This window comes from Miscanthus floridulus, chromosome 13 (assembly GCF_019320115.1).
Source record: "Miscanthus floridulus cultivar M001 chromosome 13, ASM1932011v1, whole genome shotgun sequence".
In the NCBI taxonomy this organism is placed as follows: Eukaryota; Viridiplantae; Streptophyta; class Magnoliopsida; order Poales; family Poaceae; genus Miscanthus; species Miscanthus floridulus.
The window spans coordinates 14,338,860-14,348,619 of NC_089592.1; the positions used below are offsets into that span (position 1 = coordinate 14,338,860).

Consider the following 9,760-nt stretch of genomic DNA (forward strand, 5'->3'; position numbering starts at 1 on the left):
AAGAGAAGTATTGATGGTATGGACTGAAGAGAGATGTTGTTGAATATGTTGCTTTGTGTGATACGTGTTAGAGAGTCAAAGCTAAGCATCAAAGACCTGCAGGATTGCTACAACCAATGAAGATACCTAAGTGGAAGTGGGAAGAAGTCAGTATGTATTTTATAGTTGGGTTACCACGCACTCAGAGAGGTTATGATTCAATCTAGGTAATAGTGGATTGGTTAACTAAAGTTGCTCATTTCTTACCGGTCACGACTAACTATACTGGTCCCCAATTGGCTGCATTATATATGGAGAGAATAGTGTGTCTACATGGAGTTCCTAAGAAAATTGTGTTTGTACTCAATTTACATCTCGTTTTTGGCAGCAAGTACATAGTTCGTTGGGAACAAAGTTAAATTTTAGTACAACATATCATCCTCAGACGGATGGGCAAACTGAGAGGATTAATCAGATATTACAAGATATGTTGAGAGCTTGTGCATTGCAGTATGGTACAAGTTGGGACAAGAGTTTGCCTTATGCAGAGTTCTCATATAACAACAGTTATCAGAAGAGTCTCAATATGGCACCTTTCGAAGCTTTGTATGGACGAAAGTGTAGAACCCCGTTGTTTTGGAATCAAACGGGAGAAACTCAAGTGTTTGGACCAGATGTTTTAAGAGACGTAGAAAAGCAAGTAAGGATGATCAGAGATAACTTGAGAGTGGATCAGTCTCGATAAAAGAGTTATGCCAACACTAGGAGAAGAGAATTTGTCTTCGAAGTAGGGGATTATGTTTACTTGAATGTGTCACCTATGAGAAGTGTGAGGAGGTTTAACATGAAAGGAAAGTTAGCACCAAGGTATATTGGGCCTTTCAAGATTTTAGAGAGACGTGGAGAAGTAGCTTATTAGTTGGAATTGCCTGAGAGTTTGTCAGGTGTACAAGATGTGTTCCATGTGTCTCAATTGAAGAAGTGTTTGCGTGTACCAGAGGAGCAGATACTGTTAGAAGAGCTTACAGTTAAGGAAGATCTCACATATGAGGAGTTTTCACTAAGGATTTTAGTGACGGTAGAAAGAGTTACAAGGAGCCAAGTTATAAAGATGTGTAAGCTTCAGTGGAATCGGTATACAAAAGATGAGGCTACTTGAGAAAGAGAAGAGGATTTGAGGAAAACATACCCGCAGTTATTTGAGTAAGCATCGTCCAAATCTCGAGGACGAGATTCATTTTAAGGGGGGTAGAATTGTAACACCCTAAAATTTGCATATTTTTGAAATAGGAGAAAATGAGTAATTATGCATTTTGTGGGAATTTGAGTTAGGGGAAAATAATGAATTTTATCAAATTAAAATCAAATATAGGTTTACAACCATGTGTGTGCATTCATGCTGCTGCATAATGATTTTTGAGTGGTGTGATTTGAAATTAAACTTCAAATTGTTTTGAATTTGCATCTTGAGATTTGCTTTGGAAAAATTAGAAAAAGAAAAAAACGAATTTCCCTTCCTTCTTTCTCCTTCCTCTGTTTTCGGCCCTGTTGGCCTGCCTTGTAGCCCGTTCCTTTCCTTCCTAGGCCGCCGCTCTCCCTCTCCTTCCCGCTCGGGCCGAAGCCCAACACCGCCTCACTTCCTTCCGCGCCGCACCGCAGCGGCCCAGCAAGGCACCCGGCCCAAGTCCGCACCGCGTTCCTCCCTCCGGCCATTGACTGCCCTGGCCCACCGGTCAGGCGCTGCTCCTTCCTCTCGCTCGTGTACACCTCGGACACTATCTCCACCATCGTGTCCGTCCCTGCCACCCCTTGATGCCGTGCTGAACAAGTCCCCACGCCCCTTAAATAGTCTCCTGAGCCTACGCTGCATCCAACCAGATAGCAAGCGCTGCCCTACTCGAGTCGTGGTAGCCAACCCTAGCACCGCCGCAAGCTTGGAGTGCCGCCGCCGCCCCGTCGAGCACCACGCCCGCCTTGCTCTTCCTCTGCCGCAGCGGTACCTCTAGGTGAGTTCGCCATCGCTCCCTCTATCTCCCGGACTTTTTCCTTTCGTCGAACCGAGCACCGTAGGACCTTAACCGAGAGCTCCAGTGAGCGATCCATGGCGCCGCCGCGGTCAACCCGCCGCCGGTCCTGTTCTAGTCGGCAATGTTTTTTTTCACCCGCCAGATCCAATCTCAGCAATCCAATTCTAATCTGATGGTCCCAGATCAAAGTTACCCCTTCGCTGTTAGATTTACAAAAAGGCCCTTACAAATATTTGGGACTTAACCCGTAGTCCAAAGCGTGTTTCCTGATTCTGTTTTCTTTTTCTGAAAGCATACTTTGGTTTGGTTAGATTGAAAATACGTTTTCAGTTATTTACAGTTTTGCCACTAGATTTGTTTTAGCCATAAAATCTCTGTTTTAACTCCGATTTGATCCGTTCAAGTTACGTTAGGTTTGTAATTAAGTAATCTACATGTTCATACTATTGTTATGTAGGTTCTCAACTTTTAAAATTCAAGGTTAGATTTAATCTATTATTTTACTAAAGGAAAACTTGTTTAATTCATAACTTCTTCATTTTAGCTCTGATTTTTGTGATCTTCGCGTCTGTGTGTTCATAGCGAGACGTAGATTCATTTTCCAAACTTTTCATCTTGATTTTATGCTGTTGGTATACTATTCAAATCTATAGCTTTGTTGTCTCTATATGATTTGCTTCTAGACGCTTCTATGTTGCTGTGTTATCGAGTATAGACGGTGAGCAATTCGTGGGAGATCAAGGGTACTACTTTGATGTGCAGGACCAGTAGGAGTACTTTACTCAAGGCAAGTATAGAATGGATGTTCCTTGTTGTCCTATACACCTTTAATCATTTAATTCATACTGCATGTGTCTACCTTGACTACCACTAAGGATTTTCTAGTACTTTGTTACCTTGTACCTTGATTCCTATGGGTTTATACATTGGGTAGTATGATGCTAGTGCTCAACTACAACCATGATCTTGTAACTTGACTAATGGAATATGCAATAAACATTAAAAGATGCTTTTTAGCAACATAGAACCAGGGGGCTAGAGCATTGGGCTATTTTATGGTGCTCTAGATTCCTCTCCCTAAGGACTTATTTGTAAGTGATCATCCGGGACTTACAGTACAGCTGTGAGAGCTACATGGCTCTGGCTTTAGCTCAGTATGAAGACATTTTCTAGCTTGTTAGTGGTTACCTTCATTGGCGTAAGAATGGCTTGACGAATCGGGTATAGGACAACCTCTACTCTTATGTGTATAGCCGTGATGGAATTGTGCCATTCGACAGGGGGTTCCTATATCTGTTTGCCGAGTGAATCTAATAGCCCTAACTTGTTAGACGAACCTTTGAAAGGCTTCATAGTGACCCCTGCCTGCTCACCTTGGAAGTGTTTTGCGAGTTGCAAACCCGGGCATATGGGTATCACGACTCACAGTGAAAGTGTACAACCTCTGCAGAATATAAAACTGGTATATCAGTCGTGCTCACGGTCACGAGCGGCCTTGGAACATTTACGGAATAGATGAACACTAAGAATTATCTGTTTATGCTATTCATTATTCTTGTTTATATTGATCATGTGTTTTGCATTGAGAATTGAAACAACTTGTTGCTACTCTTAAGCTAAAATTGTGACAACTAAAAGCTGAATGTTGTTAAACCTGTGTCAAGCCTTTTGAGCCTCATGAATCCCATGTTACACTTGTTGAGTATGACATGTACTTACGCTTGTTTATTTTCATTATTTGGATAAAAATCCCGGATGGGTAACAGATGGCTATGGGTATGATGATTTTCTTGAGGACTTCTAGACTTGTGGTCAACCAGTCGACGTCCCTGTGAAATGGAGCTTCCGCGAGAGATCTTTTCTTACTTCCGCTACATTTATGTGATAACTCTGTCTTATTCGTTATGTAATAAACACTTGTGATGATGTCATTCAAAATTTGTTGGCTTATGTGTGTGACTAATCTCTGGGCACATATAAGATTTTGCATCCTATTTTATCGTGACACTCAGCTATGTGTACTCTCCGCCCATCCCAACCGTGTGCGCGCGAGGGAGACCGTGTTGAAACCGTGTGAGTGGAACAAACGTGTCTGAGCAATTTTCTTGGAGCGAGCACGTCTAGTATCTGCAAGGAATATTCTTAGCTAGGGATGGCTCTATTCTTCTATTCATAAACCAAACACTACAGAAACTGGAATGGAATGGCTCCATCCCACCCTATCATCAACCAAACACACACTAAAGGGACTGCACTTTCTCGCTTTCTCGATATCATAGCACTTGGTCTTACACTAAATTGATGGTTAACATTGTTTCTTTTTATTTACATGATGTTTGAATTCCTTAGAATCTATAATAGATAGATAGATAGGTTGATAGATAGATAGATAGATATCTATAGACAGATAAACGGATAGCGATATGTTTTCTATGGAGTGTATATATAACTAACCATAAGGCGCAGCAGCTAATATGATAAACACATCGTTGGTATTAGTCTTATCAAATTTCCATGGAGAAGTGCTTGAAGCACACCAGCATCCACGGACTCTTGCTGCTTTCAATGATTCTTTTGGCATCCTCAGTCATTGATGCACGCATACCAAGCGGTAATCGATGACCAAGTAGCTAGACCCATTTTATTTTAGTGTAAATAAATATACGTACAGTGTTCGTTCTGATTGAAATTTGCATGCATGTAACTCGATTGACATTTATTAGGCCAAACCAAGAAGGACACCAACGCTAGGAGCGTGATGATGGCCACGATGAGGGCAGCAAGCAACATAATTGCCAACAATGGAGAAGCTTCTAGCGGGATGCCCTCCGGAATATATCCTACTCGATCTTACGTCTGCAAAGACACTGGTACGGTCTATAGTAGCTTGCCGGAGTGCGTGGCGCATTGCGTTCGCGGAGGCTGCTCTAAGGAGTAGAAGACCGCGCTTTCTCTAGTTCATAGATGGAGATCATGAGGATGTTCTACATAATTAATCATCCCTGTATCGACTTATACTATACATAAAGGCTCATCTATGATGGTTTATTTTTTAAGTGCTATTTTCTATGGTTTCCAGAACTTTAATATATGAATATATAGTAATTGCTTCATGAACCGTGAGAACAGTGTTTAGCAGGAGCTAGCTATCAAGTCACTGCGATCTTCAAGTCCTAATGAATGAACCAATGAGAACTATATTGTATTATAAGAGAATTCTTATGCACTATTACTATATCTGTATTAAATAAATTTGGTCAAAACTAAATATGATTTGATTTAGGACGAAATTATAGTGGTTTTTGTTTGGGCCAAGAGAGTAGTTATTTCTATCACGGGTTCCCAGACTTTTGACAACAGAGCTGTGATGTACTTACTTCCATGCGGGACTCAGTTCAACCTGAAACAGATGGAAAGGAGGGGAAAAAGTTAATTTTCGACTGTGCTATCAGAAAATCAAGTCAATTTGACCGCAGCAAGTGCATTTTTGTATGTAAAGAAAATTGCGCAACAGTTAAAAAAAACAGAAGTGGTCAAGCAGGGCAGTGATTTAAACAAAACCAAGGCGAACAAATTCCACAAGAGAAAAATGATATGGTTTTGGCAGAAGATGGTGAAATAAGGCAATTCAAGGCCAAAAAACTGTAATCCACAGATTTAAATTACACTTGAGTAAATGTCTTTCTGTTTAAACATTTTCTTTCAAACAATCATTGTAACATGCCGTGCTGATCTATCAGTTCAAATTAATAACTATTTTGACAGCAAGCAGGCAATAATGTAATTGTGAATTCCAGTCCCCTAGGAGGCTAGAATCCTTGATGTTCACACAATCTTCAATTTTTCTAGCCTATAATTTCTCTTGGTATTACATTTGCCAAACTTTGATGTTCAAGAATGCTAGAGAACAGGTAATTCTCACGAGACAGGACCATGCAGATCGTCTACTTCTAGAGATATTCATACTACATGTCCAAAAAACTAAATAGGTTGTCTCCCCAATTTCTAATCACAGCCTCTTCATCATGTCCAGAAAACCGGCGCAGCGGAGCGCACCCTACCATGCTAGTATGTATAACCGTAAAGGGTAATTGTTACTACAAACAGTACCATTCATTCATCATGATTTCAGATGTGACCTCTATTGGTTCTAGGTACTTTCAGATTTATGAACTCTAATATATAATGTTTTTTCTTAACAATGTGTATTCATGGATAAAATATTGTTGGACCGCACAATGTGGTCGACTTATATTTTGAATTAAGAATAAAAAGAAAAATCACACGTACACTATTAATACACACTTTATTACCAAACAAAACATCCAAAGAAGAAAGCATGATCATCAGAACATGAAAAGACCCAGAAAGTTAAGGACCGCTCAACTATAGCCTAAAATTTCATTGGCAAACTTAATGTGCCATAAATAAATGAAATAATATTTTTTAAATGTTTTTAGAAGAAGTCAGATGTTACCATTCATGGTTGAATGCCCTCTACTTTTCTTCTCTCCTTCCCGGTTCACTTTGAGCTTCTTGTTAAAAAAATGTTTTTGCCCCATTCAGTATTTCCTCTACTTCTCTTCTCTCCTTCCCGGTTCACTTTGAGCTTCTTGTTCAAAAATTGCTTGGCGCTCAAATTAATTCTCTTTTGTGAAAAAAAAAATCTCCAAATTTGCTTGGTCAAACCCCAAAGAAAGCAACAAGCCTGGGCGAGCACTGTAGCCATTCATTACACTCCACATGCAGTTTTGACGTATTCGTTCCCCGCTCTCAAACCCTCACCGCCGTGCATTGCGCACAATCGAGAAAATTGCATATTTGGGATTTTAATCGTTGCGCCTCGTAGTTTTATCATTCGTAACATCGACTTCGCAAAAATAGGTCCCCAAATATTTTAACACTTGATTTCTATGCCAATATGGGTATTTCCTCTGTTTTTTAATCTATATACATCTATTTGGGACCTAAAAAGACAATTGTGCCCTTCTGTTATTTTGCATCTGAGATCGACGTTTCGTCTCGTTTCATCGTAACCGGCGACGTTTTGTGCTGCCCCGCTGCCCTCCGCCCAATCCTGCAACGCGCCGCCGCCCTTCGCCAAATCCCGCGACGCATGTCCAGCCATGCTCGACCACCTTGGCTGAAAAAGCTGAAGCGAATCATCGGACGACGTCTCCGCTCGGGAAGCCTCAGCACTGAGGCCGTGCACCAACTCTGCGTCGAGATGCTGCCATCGATCCAAAGGCATTCCGCACCGCCGGCCATTTCGGCATCGACGGACGTGTGGAGGGCCGACCACTAGCCTTCCTGGGCGCTGGAGCGTTTTATTGAAAAGTGTATCCGCTCTGGAGATCTCAGCCCCGAGGACACACTCGATCTGTTCGAGGAATTGCTGCCCCAAGCGAGGCCCGGCTCCGTTTACGCCCTCAACCAGCTCCTCACCACCGTCGCTCGCGCCCTAGTCTCCTCCACCGTGCGCAACGGCCCCGCGCTCGCCGTGTCCATGTTCAACCGCATGGCCCGAGCAGGCGCCAAGAAGGTGGCTCCAACCACAGCTACCTACGGCATCCTCATCAGCTGCATTGCGATGCGGGCTGCTTGAATTCGATTCATTAATTGGGCCAAATCTTTAAGACGGGACTCAGGACAAATGCCATCGCCTTCACGCCCCTGCTCAGTACCCTCTATGCCGAGAAGAAGACGAGTGACGCAATGAATATTGTGCTCAGATGGATGTCTGAGCTCGGCTGCACCCCCGATGTCTTCTCCAAACAACACACTTCTCAAAGGTCTATGTGCTGATAAGAAATGTGAAGAGGCTGTCGAGGTGATCCACATGATGGCTGAAGATGGAGACAACTGTCCACCTAATGTGGTGTCTCATAATACGGTAATCCATGGCTTCTTTAAAGAGGGAGAGGTGGGGAAAGTTTACACCCTGTTTCACGAAATGCTTGATCATGGGATCCCGCCAAATGTTATGACTTGCAGCTCAATCATTGATGGCCTGTGCAAGGTTCATGCAATGGACAAGGCCGAGGAGGTCCTTCGGCAGATGCTGGACGAACATATTATGCCAAACTGCACCACATATAACAGTCTGATCCACGGACACCTCTCTTTGGGACAGTGGAAAGAGGCAGTCAAAAATTCTCAAAAAAATGTCCAGAGATGGGCAACGGCCAAATGTTGTTACTTATAGTATGTTGATAGACTGTGTTTGTAAATCTGGAAAGCACGCAGAAGCTAGAGAGATTTTTAATTCTATGATTCAGAGCAGTGAAAACCTCGATGTTGCGACCTATGGAAGTCTGCTTCATGGGTACGCTACCAAAGGAGATCTTGTTGAAATGAATAATCTCATAGATTCGATGGTACAAAACGGAATGCGACCTAATCATCATATCTTCAACATACAGATCTATGCATATGGTAAATGTGGAAGGTTAGATGAGGCAATGCTTACTTTTAACAAAATGCAGCACCAAGGATTGATGCCAGACATAATCAACTATGGAACAATAATAGATGGGCTTTGCAAGATAGGCCGGCTGGATGATGCAATGTCCCAATTCAGTCAGATGATTGATGATGGATTGTCTCCCGATATCCTAGTATTTATGATTTTAATTCATGGTTTTTCTATATACGGCAAATGGGAGAAGGCTGAGGAACTATTTTATGATATGATGGATAGAGGCATACCTCCTGATGTCACACTCTTCTGTGCAACGATAGACAAGCTATTCAAAGAAGGAAAGGTTACGGAGGCCCGAAAACTCTTTGATTTGATGACCCGTGCAGGTGTAAAACCTGATATTGTTACCTATAGTACAATGATTCATGGATATTTCTTAGCTGGTGAAGTGGACAAAGTGATGAAGCTCCTTGATGATATGCTCTTGATTGGCTTGAAACCCACTGCTGTTACCTTTAATACTTTACTTGATGGCATGGTCTCTATGGGATTGAAACCCGATGTTGTTACTGTTAAGACTTTGATTGATAGGTGCTGTAGGATAGAGGATGTATTAACTATGTTCAGAGAAATGTTGAGCAAGGCAGATATGGCTGATAATCACGGAAAATATAATTTCGTGAGTATTATTTCAGATTGGACGAACTGCCATTGGGATGGAACTCAACCTGAAGAAGACCAAATGAGGGAAACACGTTCTTAATCTTAACTAGGAAGCATTATGTCATGCTTAATTTTACAGGAGGATGATTTGGAAGTCTCCTTGGTCTAAAGAAGTTCCAATATGGTTTCTTATCTACCCAGTAGTATGTATCTGGTAGGTCTTCTTGTTTTTGTAAATTTTAGTGTTTGGTTGTTGCAAGCTTGATCTTTTGTGAAGTATATGTATGAGTGGATTCCAACATGCTGATTTGTTGTGAGAGAAAAACATTGTACCATGGCTGATAAGTCGGGCTGATAAGTTCAAGCGAACAGGGTGAAAGCTCCAGCTAAATTTGGAGATGCCCCATCAAAGAGACACTGATTCCTATGTTTCCAAATTGTCCAAGCTCCCAGAATTATAATAGAGTTGAGTTATTTTCGGGTATTAATTCTGATGCTTGAGAAAACTATGTTTAAGCTAGTAATGAACATTGAAAAGCACAAGAAAGGTATTCCAGGTACCATGTATTGACAAATAAATAACAGGATTCGGGATTCTACTACAATATGAAGATTAGGAATACTTCCAGTAGATAAACTTGTAAAAGGTGGCAGCTGCGCCTGAATTGTT

The 9,760-nt window shown here is 41.7% G+C and overlaps 1 pseudogene; it reads left to right on the plus strand.

Annotated features, from left to right (window-relative positions):
* The first annotated feature begins 7,122 nt into the window (after positions 1-7,122).
* On the plus strand, positions 7,123-9,190 carry LOC136499486 (protein Rf1, mitochondrial-like; annotated as a pseudogene).
* Positions 9,191-9,760: the final 570 nt, after the last annotated feature.